Here is a 6,000-nt window from a genome sequence, read left to right as displayed (position 1 = left end):
ATACAAGAAACAAACAAACAGCACACAAACAGTGCGGTGGAGAAATTGTCTCCCCACTACCACAGTAAACACAAAAATTTACCGATTTAAGTGTATCAAGGATCACTGATAATTGAAATTATAAATGAAATTATAAATATAAACTCACCCAGCGTTATGTGGGAGTTTGCCTCACCTCACCCGGCACCCACTCGGGAAGAAGGAGGCCCCGCTCTGTTAGGGTGGAATTGCAAAAAACATACTCAGAAAAATATCAGAGTAGTTTATATGCATGTAATTGCGTGTTTCCAAATGATCCCTAACAAAAGCCAGTTGTATTAGAAAGAGACTCAACCTAAATCGAGCAAATGGCTCAGACTATGCAGGGGAAGTTTAAATGAAAAAGTTTAAGCTAAGAGAGCAGATTTCGGCAATGTAATGAATGCAAAGAAGAGGGCAGCAAAGATTGGTTAAAGTGCCCTACCTGTCCGTCGGTACCTCTACACCAGCATCCGAGAGGGAGTGGAGGTAACTGGTTAGTGAACGCGCGAGTCCTTTTATACCTGTAGTGATGGAATAATTGACTGCAGCTGTAACAGGTATTATCGGTGGACTATTGCGCAAGGTCAAAAATTGAACGCTATCGCTGATCTACGCCTGCGCCAAACGAAGTGTCAGGACACTTGCGCATGCGTGCGCCAAAGAGTCTAAATGTGTGTTGACTTCACGCATGCGTGGTGAAATAATATACCATACAGCTCTATATGAAAAGCGCCAAGTCTGGAGCGCTGTGAGAAGATGTTGGATCACACTCCTAAAATGCTGTTTTTGTGTCCCTGGGGAATATTATTTCACAGTGGTGGATTACGACATACCGGATCTAGGTGTTTAGAGCGATGTCCACGGTATGTCGTCATTTAGGCCCTGAATATGGCTTTTCAAGAGAAACACCCACTTTTGTTCCTTCTTAAATAGAAATTTGGATACATCACTAATGTGAGGGGGAATGTATGGCTGTTCAAGGATAACCCACTTCATTTCGTCAGCCGTGTGTCTATGATCCAAGAAATGGTTGGTTAGTTTAGTGGCCTGTTTGCGACACCTAATTGTACTTTTATGTTCCCCAATTCTCAACTTGATTTTACGAGTAGTGTACCCGACATATCTTAAGGAACAGGGACAGGTGATCATATAAATGACCTTGTCGGTGTTACAGTTCGTGTGTTTTTTAAGGACCCACGTTCTACCTGTCCCTATGTCGACTGAGATGGTTTTGGCCGTATGTGGACAAACACTGCATGACCCACACGGGTAGTGGCCAGAAACCGGTGGGAGACCCCATAAGGTTGTGGTGTTGTTGGTGTCATGTCTCCTCGGTCTGGTATGAACCAGAGTGTCACGTAAGCTTGGTGCTCTTTTAAATGAAAAGAGTGGAGGAGGGATGTTAGCCTCAGTTGAATTCAAAATCCCCCAATGTTTACGGACCAGTTTCTGTACATCTTGTGATCTGGCATTGAATGTGCTAACAAAGGCAAGTCGTTCTGTCGGTGTTTTTGGTGGACGCCTCTCAATCAATGCTTCACGCTTGTTATTTGAAGCACGTTTTAAAGCTCTGTTCACTAGCTGCTTAGGATATTGGCGCTCCTGTAGGTGAGTAGCTAGTACAGTAGCGTGTTTGTTAAACAAAACCTTCGATGAACAATTCCTCTTTACTCTGAGGAATTGACCCACGGGGAGGTTCTCCCTAAGGGAACGTGGGTGGTGGCTGCTAAAAAGCAACAGGGAATTTCTCGCCATGGGTTTGGAGAAGAGCTCGCTTTGGAGACTCCCCGCTTCTGGAAAGATGGATAAATCCAGGAAAGAAAGTCTCTCATGGCTGTATTCTAGCGTGAATTTTAGATGTGGATTGCGTTCATTGAGCCATAGATGGAATGACTGGACCTCTGTAGATGAGCCTCGCCATACCACCAGAACATCATCTATATACCTCTTCCACAGCACCAGTTAATCAAAGAATGGGTTGCTGTGGTTGAGGATACAGGTCTGTTCGAATTGGTGTACATAGAGGTTGGCGAGGCTCGGGGCAAAGACACTCCCCATGGATGTCCCGGAGAAGAATTGTTCCTCAAATTTGAAGAAATTTTTCTTCATAGCCAATTCTGCACAGGATAGGATGAAATTTACTGGAGTTATACTGTCAAGATCTTCTGCCGACAATAGACTTCTTATTGTGTCCAGTGTATCTTGTTGGGGGATACAGGTGTAGAGGGATTCTACATCAAAGCTGACCAACAGGTCAGTCTCTACATTATATTCTACGGTTGGTAACAGTCTTAGAACATCTGCTGTATCCTCCAAATAAGTCGGCATCTTTTTGACTAAAGGTCTAAGAAAGTAGTCCACGAAAGTGGAAAGAGGTTCCAAGAGGGAGCCAATCCCAGAAATAATGGGACGTCGTGGAGGTGGTCTAGTGGCTTTGTGGATCTTCGGAAGACAGTAAAAACCCGGAATGATGGGTTTTTCTGTCACCAGAAATCTAGCCTCATGGGCAGTGATCCAGCCCTCATTGTTTGCTTCATCTACCAACGTTTTGATTTCGTTAAGTAGATGTGGGGTAGGGTCCTCAGTCAGACGTTGGTAAAATTTGTCACTGTCTAATTGTCTAAGACATTCCTGACGGTATTGGTCCAAATCCATAACAACAGTCGCTCCCCCTTTATCCGCAGGTTTTATGATGATTGACGGATCTTGCGAGAGGTTTTTCACGGCCTGTTGTTCTAATTTGGAAAAGTTGTGGAATGTTCTACGATCAGTGTCCTGCAATTTTGCAATGTCATGTCTGACTGCCTGTTCGAAGGTGATAACATGAGATGGAACTTGGTGACTCAACGGAGTGAATGTGGAAGTTGGACGAAGTCCAGTATTAGTGGGTGTAACATCTTCCAGTTGAGATTCTTCGATTGGGTTTTTAAAGAAGAAGTGAAGACGCACTTTTCGAAAAAACTTTTCAAGTTTCGTTCCACCCTAACAGAGCGGGGCCTCCTTCTTCCCGAGTGGGTGCCGGGTGAGGTGAGGCAAACTCCCACATAACGCTGGGTGAGTTTATATTTATAATTTCATTTATAATTTCAATTATCAGTGATCCTTGATACACTTAAATCAGTAAATTTTTGTGTTTACTGTGGTAGCGGGGAGACAATTTCTCCACCGTACTGTTTGTGTGCTGTTTGTTTGTTTCTTGTATCCTTGATACCGTTAGACACTAACTTTCTTCTGTTGTACACTTTTGTCTCTCTTTTTCACTTCAGGAGATAAAAACAAGGATTGGAGTACCACCAGTATACATCTGGGCTCAGATGAGCTGGTAGGATTTATCCAATAATTAGTGTACACAGTCACACCTTTTTGTTTCTGCAGTCGCATTTTTCACTTGGTCCTGATGAAAGCTGGGATCAAAGAGTCCATCTAGCTGAAACATGTCGACCCTCACTCACTTTGCCTTCATATAGTTATTATTTAAAACTATTCTTGGCATTTTAATTTTGACCTTAGTACCATACCTATTAAACTTAATTTTGGTCCTAGGAGTCAATTTTATCCTCACCTTTTTCACATATTAATTTTTCACATGCACTGCACCCCATTAGCATCACCAGTGAAGCACTGTGGTCTGAGTTTTCATCATAATCCATCTCTGCACAATCATAAGGTGCATTGGTCGAGATCTGGATTGATGACATATCTCCCAAGTGACGGTCCTCCACCAAATGGGTGGGCTGATGGGAATTTTCTCTGCCCAGTGCTATCGCTCCAGTGCTACTAATGGTTTCCGGGTTCTAGACTCAGCACGGCACACTGACAGCTATCTAGACCAGTCTATTCCTTCTTTTTTTGCTAGTGGTTCGCCACTACCTGTGCTGTGGGATTCAGACATGTTGAGGCTAGCGAGAAAAAATTCAAGCGCCTCCCCCGCTTTGGTGTGAACAAAATGTAGGTTGCCATTGTCTGACTGACCCTCCAAGTTACCTAAGTTACATTTTAAAACACATTTTTGTGTGTTAAAATCGCCTAAAATTATGAGATCGAAGTTAGTGCGTGATTTATGACTGTAATTGTTAAGGACATTTTCCAGGTGATCCACATGGACTGTGTCTGTTTGTCTAACCCATGAGTTATAGAAATTTGTAACCACTAGGACCCGACCTGGTCAAATAGTCCACGCTATGATTAAAATGTTTGGGGAACCTGATTCTAGTTGTTTAAAAGTCCCTGCCAGATTAAGTGAGAAAAGGAGAACTAGCCCACCTTTGGCTCTTCCTGAGCTACTTGGTATTGCCGGTATAGTAAAGCTTAAAAAGCCATCCATCCAGAAAGTAGGTGAGGTATCCCAAGTTTCTTGTAGTGCGATTACATGGTTACTGGCTATAAAGTCTATCCATGTGGGATCTAGTCTTTTGGCTCTAGTGCCCGCCACGTTCCAGCTAAGGAACTGACATGGAATAAGTTCCCCCACCCCTAGTGAAACTAAAGATGATGGCTGAGTAGGTGTTGGTTGTCAGTCATTATCGTTTAAGCCCACAGTACATGCATAGGCCCTGTACTCTTCTTGCCTCCCTCTCTTCTCTCGACAAAGGTGCTCTGAGTGCTCCTATCTCCATAGGTTCAGGAGGGTTTTTGGTTCCCCCAGACGCTTTACGAGGGTTTCTTTCACCACTGTAAACCCCTCTCTCCATCTTCTCCTGTTACTCCCTTTGTCAGACAAACGGCTATCCAGCCTTAACACCAAATTCACCATATCAACAAAGGACGTAGGCTGAGGATCAACCTGGGCCACTACATCTTTTAAGTCGTCATGCAACCCCTGATAAAAAAGGGACATTCTTTTTTCCTCTGGCCATTCTGCTTCGGCCACTAGTCTGTTGAAAGCAGTTAAATAAGTAATTAGTTCACCCCTGCCTTGTCTCAAAGCCAACAGCTCTCGATCAGCACTGAACGTCGTAGCTCTTCGGTCAAAAACCCTTTCAAATTCGGTCTTGAATGCCGTCCAATCTGACAGGATAGCATCGTCACGTTTTACTAAGGGTACCGCCCAATCCGCTGCATCTCCCACCAGATATGAAATCAAAAAAGCCACCCTCGAATGGTTCGTGGGGAACGATGAGGGTTTACATGAGAAATGCATGAGGACCTGAGTCATAAACACGTGCACCTTGCGGGGGTCCCCTGAGAATCCTTCAGGAGTAGCCAGTGGAATGGGCGGAGGCACAGTGACCTGAACATTAGAAGACGGGGCGGAAGCATTAAAAGGGTTACCACTCAGGCGTTCCACCTTTTCCCGTAAAGCAGCGGTCTCTGCTTTAGAGGAGGCCAACTCCTGCTGTACCAAGACCAAGGCATGTAACACATCCTCCATAGACGCCATTGTCTCTACATACGGATCGGGCAGAGTGAAATTCTTGGTCTCGTGATTCTGTCAGGATTGCACTCCGCAGGATCCGCATGCAGCAACAATGCTCCACCTCCAGACCCTCCGAACACCCTGAAGTATAAACACAGGGTGTTCAGACGATACGGTGAGGGAAAAACCCCAAAAGGGGAAAAAACCCGAAAGAATAAAGGGAAGAAGGAAGGGGCAGCAGGGAAAAAGAAACTGTAAGACAAAAGTACAAAGGTTAATATAATCCTTAACCCTACACTCATTCAATTCTCGCTAATCCATCAATAGTTAGCTTCACCTGTAGAACACTTGCACAGACACCCTCCTGCTGTTTCTTCTGCCTTTCTTCTATCCTGTATAACACAAAAGAACTTATAAAACATGAGGCATGATACACCGTCTGCCTATAGTATCAGTTCTTGCTAGTAACATACCCCATAACCAATACTCAGAAGGTTCCAAATAACAGCTCCATGATAATCAATAAACGTCTTAAGGAAATGTGTAGCACGCCCGTGCTTACAGGAAGTAAGGAAATCCACTTAGCAATCCTCCGTCGCTATGAGTGCGCAATTGTTTCCTTA

The sequence above is a fragment of the Lissotriton vulgaris genome, chromosome 5, assembly GCF_964263255.1.
Source record: "Lissotriton vulgaris chromosome 5, aLisVul1.2, whole genome shotgun sequence".
Taxonomy (NCBI): domain Eukaryota; kingdom Metazoa; phylum Chordata; class Amphibia; order Caudata; family Salamandridae; genus Lissotriton; species Lissotriton vulgaris.
The sequence above is the reverse complement of the archived record's forward strand: the minus strand, read 5'-3'. Positions refer to the sequence as shown.